Source organism: Ranitomeya imitator, chromosome 1, assembly GCF_032444005.1.
Source record: "Ranitomeya imitator isolate aRanImi1 chromosome 1, aRanImi1.pri, whole genome shotgun sequence".
NCBI lineage: Eukaryota > Metazoa > Chordata > Amphibia > Anura > Dendrobatidae > Ranitomeya > Ranitomeya imitator.
Genome location: NC_091282.1, coordinates 468,105,143 through 468,118,223, shown reverse-complemented (window position 1 = coordinate 468,118,223; position 13,081 = coordinate 468,105,143).

Genomic DNA, 13,081 nt, shown 5'->3' with positions numbered 1-13,081 from the left:
CTCTAGGGACTCCACCTGCACCCTCAACCTCTGCCTTAATGAGAAACATGTTCCAGCACTGCAGAGATAATTCCCTCACACCTTTCTACTGCGCAGCCAGGGCTCATCGCAATCAGGCAGTGTTTATATTAATTTGCCTTAGAGATCACAGTCATACAGAACAAGAGTTGTGGACAGCTATTCATGCTTAGTTTGAGCAATGGCTGTCTCCACTCAACCTGGAGCCAGAGTAGGCCGTTTGCAAAAACAATGCAAGCCTGATAGCGACCCTACCCCGGGTCCACCTCATACACGTGCCTTGCATGGCTCACATCCTAAATCTGATGATACAGCAATTACTGCACTACTGTCCCAGCCAGGATGCCTGATGCAGAAACCACCGTGTACTCACTTACACCATTTCACTTAAGTATAGAGATCTTTCTGCCTACCTGTTAACCGGTTGATATGCGATGTAACTACACCATGGAATTCAAACAGTTGAATTTCACTAACACAAAATGACGAGGTGACATATGGTGTGCTGAATCATGTTAACAACTGACAACAATTTTGTTTTACTGTACAACAGCTCTACACACAGAAGAATTTCACCATCACAAAATTACAACGTGGAATATGGTAGACTGTATCCCGTGTAGCAACAGAAAAAAAAACATTTTTTAATGGTCATGACCTTTGCAGACAGCTTAATTTCACCACCACAAAATTACAATGTGGGATATGGCGGGCTGTATCACGTTTAGCAACAGAATTTTTTTTTAATTTGCATGAGCTATGCAGACAGTTCAATTTCACCGTCACTAAATAACAAGGTGATATATGGTGTTCTGAATCATGTTAGCAACTGTCAAATAAATTTTATTTGCTATACAACAGCTCTACACACAGAACCATTTCACCATCTCAAAATTACAATGTGAAATATGGAGGACTGTATAATGTTTAGCAACAGAAATCTTTTTTTTTAATCTGCATGAGTCATGCAGACAGTTGAATTTTACGAAAACTAAATGACAAGGTGAATTATGTCATGCTAAATAACATTAGTGACCCCCCAATTTTCTACTGTGCAACAGCTCTACAAACATAGCAATTTCATGGCCACAGAATTACAACTTGGGATATGATGGGCTGTATCATGTTTAGCAACAGAAATCTTTTTTATGTGCACAAGCTCAGCAGACTGCCTAATTGCACCAACAAAATTACAATGTGGGATATGGTGGGCTGCATCATATTTAGCAACAGACAAAAAAATTTTTTTCAATGTACATGAGCTATGCAGAAAGCTTAATTTCACCACCACAGAATTACAATGTGGGATATGGCGGGCTTTATCATATTAAGCAGCAGAAAAAAACATTATTTTAATGGTCATGAGCTCTGCAGATACCTTAATTTCACAGCCACAAAATAACAATGTGTGATATGGTGGGTTGTATAACATTTAGCAACAGAATTATTTTTAATCTACATGAGCTATGCAGACAGCTCAATTTCACTAACACTAAATGTCAAGGTGATATATGGCGTGCTGAATCATGTTCGCAACTGCCCCAAAAGTTTTTTCTTACTCTACAACAGCTCTACACACAGAACAAATTCACCAACACAAAAATACAATGTGGGATGTGGTGGGCTGTATCACTTTAGCAACAAAAAAAAGTTTGTTTATTTAATCTGCGTGAGCTATGCAAACAGTTAAATTTCACCAATACTAAATAACAAGGTCATATATGGCGTGCTGAATCACGTTAGCAACTCCCCCCCCCCCATTTTTCTTTACTGTCCAACAGCTCTACACACAGAACAAATTTATTGTCACAAAATTACAATGTGGGATATGGCGGGCTGTATGATGTTTAGCAACAGATTTTTTTTTTAATGTGCATGAGCTCTGCAGACAGCTCATACAAAACTTGGGAACATTTCAGAATATTTTCCCACGCTCGAGTTCATATGAGGACATCCAGCAGAGGGCGCATCACCGCAACTCAAGGTAACTACAGGACATTCCCCTGCATTCCATTAATTCCCTGGGTTTTTAAAGGCAGGGGCGGCTACATTAGCAGGCTTCTGCTTGTAAAATGATTTAACCCCTTCAGATGGATTTACATCGTGGGACGTGACAGAACGACGGAAGGTATGGGATATTGTTGATTTTTTATTTTTCTTTTTTTACAGAATGAGGGTTTTCAGGTGGATTAAGAGTAAAATAAAATATTAAAAGACCCAGTGTCTTTATTTCATTAAAATACTTTGTAATAATGTGTGTGTGTTTTATTAACCATTTCGTACTATTGGATTAATAATGGATAGGTGTCATAATTGACGCCTCTCCATTATTAATCTGGCTTAATGTCACCTTACAATAGCAAGGTGACATTAACCCTTCATTACCCCATATCCCACCCCTACACAGGAGTGGGAAGATAGTGGCCAAGTGCCAGAATAGATGCATCTTACAGATGTGCCTTTTCTGGGGTGGCTGGGGGCAAATGTTTTTAGTCAGGGGGGCCAATAACCGTGGACCCTCTCCAGGCTATTAATCCTCTGGAATGCTCTACCCCAAGATATTAGGACCATCCATAATTTGCATAGTTTTAGGCGCTCGCTCAAAACACATTTGTTCAGAGCGGCCTATCACGTTCACTAATCAAAGTTATGTTATGTTTGTGTGTGTGTAGCCCATTCACTATCCCCATCTATTCCCCAACCCCTGAAGATGGCTGGACCATGATTGTAAATATATCATTGTAAATACACACCTGTACTTTGCATCTCCCCCACCTCATTGTAGATTGTAAGCTCTCACGAGCAGGGTCGTCTTATTTTGCTTTAATTATTGTATTGTTAACGTTGTTACTTATGACTTTTGTGTTTGAAACTGTTAAACTGTAAAGCGCTGCGGAATATGTTGGCGCTATATAAATAAAGATTATTATTATTATTATTATTATCTGCACTCAGTCACTGGCTTTCCCACTCTGGTGGGGAAAATTGTGCGGGAGCCCACGCCAATTTATTCCACGATTTAACCCTTTAATTTAATATCTAGAGACAGCAAATCGTATACACATACACTTCTAACATTACTAAAGAGGAATATGTAATCAAATAAGGGATATGAGATGGTTTACTGTATGTAAACCATGTCTCATATTATGTCGGGTTTGAGAAGGAAATAGGAAAAGCCGGCAATTGAATTACCGGCTTTTCTCCTATCTAGCGCTGTATGAAATATTAATATACATACATGTGTCTCACTGACATATATATATATATATATATATATAAATATATATATATATATGCCCCTATACTATGTGTAGACATTTATTTTAGCTCTTCTATTCTAACCTGTCAGTGTGATTTTAATGTACACCGTACTGAATTGCCGGCTTTTCTCTAGAACACCGCTGCGTATTTCTCGCAAGTCACACTGTTGGTCCATGTGTAATCCATATTTTTCTCGCCCCCATAGACTTTTATTGGCGATTTTTTTGTGCAATACTGTTGTGAATTCTGTGGCGGAGCTCCCTCCTGTGGTCACAAGTGGTACTTCGGCTGATTCTCTCTGGGAGCTTCCGTTTGTGGAGGAAACTGGTACTGCTGCTTCTGAGTTTCCTTCCTCAGGTGATCTGGTGAGGTCGTTAGGTACTTCTCTACTTAACCCCACGTAATGCTTTGATTCATGCTTCCTGTCAATGTTCCAGTGTTGGACTTGTGTTTCTCTGGATCATTCCTGTGGCCTGCTGCTCTGCATAGCTAAGTGCTTCTTTGCTATTTGTTGCTATTTTTTCTGTCCAGCTTGTCTATTTGTTTTGCTGGAAGCTCTGGGACGCAAAGGGTGTACCTCCATGCCGTTAGTTCGGTACGGAGGGTCTTTTTGCCCCTTTGCGTGGTTTTCTTTAGGGTTTTGTGTAGACCGCAAAGTTATCTTTCCTATCCTCGTTCTGTCTAGAATATCGGGCCTCACTTTGCTGAATCTATTTCATCCCTACGTTTGTCTTTTCATCTTACTCACAGTCATTATATGTGGGGGGCTGCCTTTTCCTTTGGGGTATTTCTCTGAGGCAAGGTAGGCTTATTTTTTCTATCTTCAGGCTAGTTAGTTCCTCAGGCTGTGCCGAGTTGCATAGGTAGCGTTAGGCGCAATCCACGGCTGCCTCTAGTTGTGTTTGGAGAGGATCAGGGATTGCGGTCTGCAGAGTTCCCACGTCTCAGAGCTCGTTCTATTATTTTGGGTTATTGTCAGATCACTGTATGTGCTCTGACCTCCATGTCCATTGTGATACTGAATTGCCTCGCATAACAGTACAGGAAGCCAAAAGTACTAATGATTCTCAATAGAGGGAAAAAAGAAGTTCTGAGACCATTTTTTTTTCTTGGCTTTGTGTTTTGTCTTTTTTTTCCCCTAGACATTTGGGTGGTTCAGTACACAGGTGTAGCGATGGACATTAGAAGTCTGTCTTCATTTGTGGATCAGCTCTCGGCAAGAGTACAAAAGATTCAAGACACTATTGATCAGAAATCTATGTTAGAACCAAGAATTCCTATTCCTGATTTGTTTTTTGGAGATAGAACTAAGTTTCTGAGTTTCAAAAATAATTGTAAGTTATTTCTGGCCTTGAAACCTCGTTCCTCTGGTGATCCAGTTCAACAGGTTTTGATTATTATTTCTTTTTTGCGCGGCGACCCTCAGGACTGGGCATTTTCTCTTGCGCCAGGAGATCCTGCATTGAGTAATATCAATGCGTTTTTCCTGGCGCTCGGATTGCTGTACGATGAGCCTAGTTCAGTGGATCAGGCAGAAAAGAATTTGCTGGCTCTTTGTCAGGGTCAGGATGAGATAGAGGTATATTGCCAGAAATTTAGAAAATGGTCAGTGCTCACTCAATGGAATGAATCTGCGCTGGCAGCTATGTTCAGAAAGGGTCTCTCTGAAGCCCTTAAGGATGTCATGGTGGGATTTCCTATGCCTGCTGGTTTGAATGAGTCTATGTCTTTGGCTATTCAGATCGGTCGACGCTTGCGTGAGCGTAAATCTGTGCACCATTTGGCGGTATTACCTGAGCTTAAACCTGAGCCTATGCAGTGCGATAGGACTTTGACCAGAGTTGAACGGCAAGAACACAGACATCTGAATGGGCTGTGTTTCTACTGTGGTGATTCCACTCATGCCATCTCTGATTGTCCTAAGCGCACTAAGCGGTTCGCTAGGTCTGCCACCATTGGTACGGTACAGTCAAAATTTCTTCTGTCCGTTACCTTGATCTGCTCTTTGTCATCATATTCTGTCATGGCGTTTTTGGATTCAGGCGCTGCTCTGAATTTGATGGACTTGGAATATGCTAAGCGTTGTGGGTTTTTCTTGGAGCCCTTGCAGTGTCCTATTCCATTGAGAGGTATTGATGCTACGCCTTTGGCCAAGAATAAGCCTCAATACTGGACCCAGCTGACCATGTGCATGGCTCCTGCACATCAGGAGGATATTCGCTTTCTGGTGTTGCATAATCTGCATGATGTGGTCGTGTTGGGGTTGTCATGGCTACAAGCCCATAATCCAGTATTGGATTGGAAATCCATGTCGGTGTCCAGCTGGGGTTGTCAGGGGGTACATGGTGATGTTCCATTTTTGTCAATTTCGTCATCCACCCCTTCTGAGGTTCCAGAGTTCTTGTCTGATTACCGGGATGTATTTGATGAGCCCAAGTCCGATGCCCTACCTCCGCATAGGGATTGTGATTGTGCTATCAATTTGATTCCTGGTGGTAAATTCCCAAAAGGTCGACTGTTTAATTTATCCGTGCCTGAGCACACCGCTATGCGCAGTTATGTGAAGGAATCCCTGGAGAAGGGGCATATTCGCCCATCATCGTCGCCATTAGGAGCAGGATTCTTTTTTGTAGCCAAAAAGGATGGTTCGCTGAGGCCTTGTATAGATTATCGCCTTCTTAATAAGATCACTGTTAAATTTCAGTACCCCTTGCCTTTGTTATCTGATTTGTTTGCTCGGATTAAGGGGGCTAGTTGGTTCACCAAGATTGATCTTCGTGGTGCGTATAATCTGGTGCGAATCAGGCGAGGCGATGAATGGAAAACTGCATTTAATATGCCCGAGGGTCATTTTGAGTATCTAGTGATGCCATTCGGACTTGCCAATGCTCCATCAGTGTTTCAGTCCTTTATGCATGACATCTTCCGAGAGTACCTGGATAAATTCCTGATTGTGTACTTGGATGACATTTTGATCTTCTCGGATGATTGGGAGTCTCATGTGAAACAGGTCAGAACGGTTTTTCAGGTCCTGCGTGCTAACTATTTGTTTGTGAAGGGATCAAAGTGTCTCTTTGGTGTGCAGAAGGTTTCATTTTTGGGGTTCATCTTTTCCCCTTCTACTATCGAGATGGATCCTGTTAAGGTCCAAGCCATCCATGATTGGACTCAGCCGACATCTCTGAAAAGTCTGCAAAAGTTCCTGGGCTTTGCTAATTTTTATCGTCGCTTCATCTGCAATTTTTCTAGTATTGCCAAACCATTGACCGATTTGACCAAAAAGGGTGCTGATTTGGTCAATTGGTCTTCTGCTGCTGTGGAAGCTTTTCAAGAGTTGAAGCGTCGTTTTTCTTCTGCCCCTGTGTTGTGTCAACCTGATGTTTCTCTTCCGTTCCAGGTCGAGGTTGATGCTTCTGAGATTGGAGCAGGGGCTGTTTTGTCGCAGAGAGGTTCTGATTGTTCAGTGATGAAACCATGCGCTTTTTTTTCCAGGAAGTTTTCGCCTGCTGAGCGGAATTATGATGTGGGCAACCGAGAGTTGCTGGCCATGAAGTGGGCATTCGAGGAGTGGCGTCATTGGCTTGAAGGAGCTAAGCATCGCGTGGTGGTATTGACTGATCATAAGAACCTGACTTATCTCGAGTCTGCTAAGCATTTGAATCCTAGACAGGCTCGTTGGTCGCTGTTTGTCGCCCGTTTTGACTTTGTGATTTCGTACCTTCCGGGCTCTAAAAATGTGAAGGCGGATGCTCTGTCTAGGAGTTTTGTGCCCGACTCTCCGGGTTTATCTGAGCCGGCGGGTATCCTCAAGGAAGGAGTAATTGTGTCTGCCATCTCCCCTGATTTGCGGCGGGTGCTGCAAAAATTTCAGGCTAATAAACCTGATCGTTGTCCAGCGGAGAAACTGTTTGTCCCGGATAGGTGGACAAATAAAGTGATCTCTGAGGTTCATTGTTCGGTGTTGGCTGGTCATCCTGGAATCTTTGGTACCAGAGAGTTAGTGGCTAGATCCTTTTGGTGGCCGTCTCTGTCGCGGGATGTGCGTTCTTTTGTGCAGTCCTGTGGGATTTGTGCTCGGGCTAAGCCCTGCTGTTCTCGTGCCAGTGGGTTGCTTTTGCCCTTGCCGGTCCCGAAGAGACCTTGGACACATATCTCTATGGATTTTATTTCAGATCTTCCCGTCTCTCAAAAGATGTCAGTCATTTGGGTGGTCTGTGATCGCTTTTCTAAGATGGTCCATCTGTTACCCTTGTCCAAGTTGCCTTCCTCCTCTGATTTGATGCCATTGTTCTTCCAGCATGTGGTTTGTTTGCATGGCATTCCAGAGAATATCGTTTCTGACAGAGGTTCCCAGTTTGTTTTGAGGTTTTGGCGAGCCTTTTGTGGTAGGATGGGAATTGACTTGTCTTTTTCCTCGGCTTTTCATCCTCAGACTAATGGCCAGACCGAACAAACCAATCAGACCTTGGAAACCTATCTGAGATGCTTTGATTCTGCCGATCAGGATGACTGGGTGTCCTTTTTGCCTTTGGCTGAGTTCGCCCTTAATAATCGGGCCAGCTCGGCTACCTTGGTTTCGCCATTTTTCTGCAATTCTGGGTTCCATCCTCGTTTCTCTTCAGGACAGGTTGAGTCTTCGGACTGTCCTGGTGTGGATACTGTGGTGGACAGGTTGCAGCAGATTTGGACTCATGTAATGCACAATTTGACCTTGTCCCAGGAGAAGGCTCAACGTTTCGCTAATCGCAGACGCCGTGTGGGTCCCCGACTTCGTGTTGGGGATCTGGTTTGGTTATCTTCTCGTCATATTCCTATGAAGGTTTCCTCTCCGAAGTTTAAACCTCGTTTCATTGGTCCTTATAGGATTTCTGAGGTTATTAATCCTGTGTCTTTTCGTCTGACCCTCCCAGATTCTTTTTTCATACATAACGTATTCCATAGGTCATTATTGCGGAGATACGTGGCACCTATGGTTCCATCTGTTGACCCTCCTGCCCCGGTTTTGGTGGAGGGGGAATTGGAGTATATTGTGGAGAAGATTTTGGATTCTCGTGTTTCTAGACGGAAACTCCAGTATCTGGTTAAATGGAAGGGTTATGCTCAGGAAGATAATTCCTGGGTTTTTGCCTCTGATGTCCATGCTCCTGATCTTGTTCGTGCCTTTCATGTGGCTCATCCTGGTCGGCCTGGGGGCTCTGGTGAGGGTTCGGTGACCCATCCTCAAGGGGGGGGTACTGTTGTGAATTCTGTGGCGGAGCTCCCTCCTGTGGTCACAAGTGGTACTTCGGCTGATTCTCTCTGGGAGCTTCCGTTTGTGGAGGAAACTGGTACTGCTACTTCTGAGTTTCCTTCCTCAGGTGATCTGGTGAGGTCGTTAGGTGCTTCTCTACTTAACCCCACCTAATGCTTTGATTCATGCTTCCTGTCAATGTTCCAGTGTTGGACTTGTGTTTCTCTGGCTCATTCCTGTGGCCTGCTGCTCTGCATAGCTAAGTGCTTCTTTGCTATTTGTTGCTATTTTTTCTGTCCAGCTTGTCTATTTGTTTTGCTGGAAGCTCTGGGACACAAAGGGTGTACCTCCGTGCCGTTAGTTCGGTACGGAGGGTCTTTTTGCCCCTTTGCGTGGTTTTCTTTAGGGTTTTGTGTAGACCGCAAAGTTATCTTTCCTATCCTCGTTCTGTCTAGAATATCGGGCCTCACTTTGCTGAATCTATTTCATCCCTACGTTTGTCTTTTCATCTTACTCACAGTCATTATATGTGGGGGGCTGCCTTTTCCTTTGGGGTATTTCTCTGAGGCAAGGTAGGCTTATTTTTTCTATCTTCAGGCTAGTTAGTTCCTCAGGCTGTGCCGAGTTGCATAGGTAGCGTTAGGCGCAATCCACGGCTGCCTCTAGTTGTGTTTGGAGAGGATCAGGGATTGCGGTCTGCAGAGTTCCCACGTCTCAGAGCTCGTTCTATTATTTTGGGTTATTGTCAGATCACTGTATGTGCTCTGACCTCCATGTCCATTGTGATACTGAATTGCCTCGCATAACACAATACGCTGACAAATGCAGCATGCTGCGATTTTCTTCGGTCATAAAAGGCCGTATTATACGGATCAGTAAAATACGGCAAATAGGAGCTGGGCCATAGAGAGTCATTGTACCTTGTGTAATCCGTATTTTTTGCACCTCTCATAGGTCCATAAAACTCGCTAGTGTGATGCCGGCCTTATATGGAGAGGGAAATGTGATTTCAGCAGCCAATGACATCAGCCATTGTGTATGTTTCCTGCGCCCTGATTAATTAGCTGGAATGTGCACACATAAAGTTAGAAAAAAAAAGTTTACAAGCACCCCAATCCTCTGAGCTCTGTCAACCCCCTACCCTTATCAAACATGTCCCCCACACTCATCGTACACCACCATTATCGTAGCCAAAGATCACGAATTCAAATGTGCCATATTCATGTCGATTTTATGTTTGGCGATCATTTTTCAAGCAGATTCGTTCATCACAATTTCTAACCAACCAATTTTTTTTTATTTTGATGCACAACTGGCACAGTATAAATTGGGTATAATATTTCCCAGCTGAAAACAAATTGCAGGTTTATTATCGCAGGAGAATTTTCCCACCACAGATGGACTTGTTACAATGCAAGAGCAATATAGTGATGCTATTTCTAACCAATGTACAAAAAATAATGTCACCTAAAGAGGAATATAAAAAGGGTACTACATAATGTGACCTGTCAGGTACTACATCATAACTGGATTAGCCTAAGGGTTTAATAAAACAACACTCGCAATGGCCCAGTGTGTTTATTAATCAACCCAAGGTACCTTATTTGATAAAGGTAACACACACATGCAAAAGCACTAATTGAGTGCCAAAACAAAAATATAATGTCCCCTGCACTCTCCCTATATCGGTGTCCCAACGCGTTTCTTTCAAGCTGGATTATCAGGGGACTAGCTTGCATGGGAGATAAAGTGCTAAAGTGCTACATGAAAAGGCATAGAGACCTGCCATCCTCTATGCTACACTGCAGAGGCGTTGGGACACCGATATAGGGAGAGTGCAGGGCACGTTATATTTTAGGGGTAGATGTGGACTGCCCTTGTAAGGGTGGGAGCTTGGGGATTCAGCTTTATTGATAGCCCCTATAGGGATTGACAGGGTATTGTCTCCCGATGCTGTGGCATGATGGATTCTTTCATTATAGCAAGTTTTGGCTCCACTTTACTGGTCCTTGGCAATTGGTGAGACTGTTCCATTTTATATATTTGTTCATGTTTCACACCATTTGACCCCTGCTTCTTTTTTGTGATACCTGCTGATATTTTTGCAACCAAGGTTATCCATTTATTTGTTTTGGCACTCAATTAGTGCTTTTGCATGTGTGTGTTACCCTTATCAAATAAGGTACCTTGGGTTGATTAATAAACACACTGGGCCATTGCGAGCGTTGTTTTATTAAACCCTTAGGAGTACTAATCCAGTTATGATGTAGTACCTGACAGGTCACATTATGTAGTACCCTTTTTATATTCCTCTTTAGGTGACATTATTTTTTGTACTTTGCACGGCTCCGCTCCGTTAGGGCGATAGGACCCACTACGAGGTTTGCCGTGAAGTGGCAGTGGGCTTCATACAGTCTGATCAGAATGTTAAACTGAAAACCTCATATTCAGTTATATTAATTTTTGCCTAGCGGCTTTAGATCAACGTATGATTTTGGGATGTGCGGTTCATGCTCTTTTTTTTCTTTTTTGCAAAGCATGTTCTAGTCTTCTTCTTGGACCAGCACTCCTCCCATTTGGCACAGGTGATTTTAATTAGCAGGAGACTGCAAAGTTAGGGGTCTAGCCCATTTTGGCTCTCACTGAAGAGCTGGAGGAAGGTGAGTTTAAGTGCTCCTTTCATTTTGGTGTTGGTGCTGTGTGGCGGCCATTGTTGCTGTGGCTTTGTGCTGGTGGGGCGGCGCGGTCTGGAGTCATGGGGGCTCAGTCTCGCAGCATGGGTGCTGTGGGGCAACAGGCCGTCCGCCCTGCTGGTGCATGGCCGCTGTGGCGGTGGGCGCCGCACGGCTCCGCTCCGTTAGGGCGATAGGACCCACTACGAGGTTTGCCGTGAAGTGGCAGTGGGCTTCATACAGTCTGATCGGAATGTTAAACTGAAAACCTCATATTCAGTTATATTAATTTTTGCCTAGCGGCTTTAGATCAACGTATGATTTTGGGATGTGCGGTTCATGCTCTTTTTTTTCTATTTTTTGTACTTTGTTTTCTTTTTATATATACACATTAAAAGTTATGTTTTAATTCCTGCTTATGCTATGTTCCCAGATATTTGGTAGGATCATTTGATGCGTTCAAATTGCTGTTATATATTGTTTTTTTTCATATTTCTAACCAACCAACTCTGGCTGTTTTATTTTGATGCACAACTAGTGCTATATAAATGCCGTATAATATTTCTCGGCTGAAAAAAAATTGCAGGATTAGGCTGCCGTCACACTAGCAGTATTTGGTCAGTATTTTACATCAGTATTTGTAAGCCAAAACCAGGAGTGAGTGATAAATGCAGAAGTGGTGCATATGTTTCTATTATAGTTTTCCTCTATTTGTTCCACTAATGGTTTTGCCTTACAAGTACTGATGTAAAATACTGACCAAATACTGATAGTGTGACGGCAGCCTTACTATTGCAAGAAAATTTGCCCATGTCAGATGGACTTGTTATACTGCAGTAGCAATATAGCATTGCTATTGATAGCAAACCAAGTCTGGCTGTGTGCTTTTGATGCACAACTGGCGCAGTATAAATGGCGTATAATATTTCCCTGCTGAAAAAAAATTAGCAGGATTAAGAGCGAAAAGAATATTATTAGCTCTGGAAATTTGAAAGGATCTTGAGCTGCAGGCTGCAGCATAAAGGACTTGCAATTAGACCTATATTGTCCTACATTATCCCTTCATTCAGCACAATCTCTCCCTAAGTGCTGCTAACAGCAGTATTAGGCTGCAGTCACACTAGCAGTATTTGGTCAGTATCCTGCATCAGTATTTGTAGCCAAAACCAGGAGTGGAACAATTAGAGGAAAAGTATAATAGACACCCGTCACCACTTCTGCATTTATCACCCACTCCTGGTTTTGGCTACAAATACTGATGTAAAATACTGACCAAATACTGCTAGTGTGACGGCAGCCTTACTATTAATTATCATTAGCCCTAATAAGGGCTGATATTGCAGTTGAAAGAAAGATTGCACGTGTCTATTCCCTGCTATTGTGCAGCTACAACTCTGTTCCTAGCTCTGCATCTCAGCACCCTACCCTGCTCTTCCTGAGTCCAGTATACAGTGTGCAGAGCATGGCTCATGGGTCTTATATAGACCCGATTATGCTATGCGGCCAGTCAACCATAGTAGTGCCACAATCAAAATGGCTACGATATTACAGTGACTGTCAGACAATCCCAACATTTTTATTGGCTGGCTAACAAGCACCAAACATGCGGAGCGGGAACTCGAGCTTGTCCAGGAGCATTCAAAAATATTCGCCTGGTAACGAGCAACGTGAGGACACTGATGTTCAAGCGAGTAACGAGTAGTGACGAGCACGCTCGCTCAACAGTAGATATTGCACATTCAAATACAGTCACAGCAGCCTAGTTTGGTGCAAGTGATAGTGTCCTACAGGTGTGGATTTGGGAATTTCTGATTGTAATCTGTCCAGAACAACATTCTTCAATGCAAGGTGTGTAAAACAATTGAATAACAAGGCTCTGTGTAGGTTGCTGAGATTG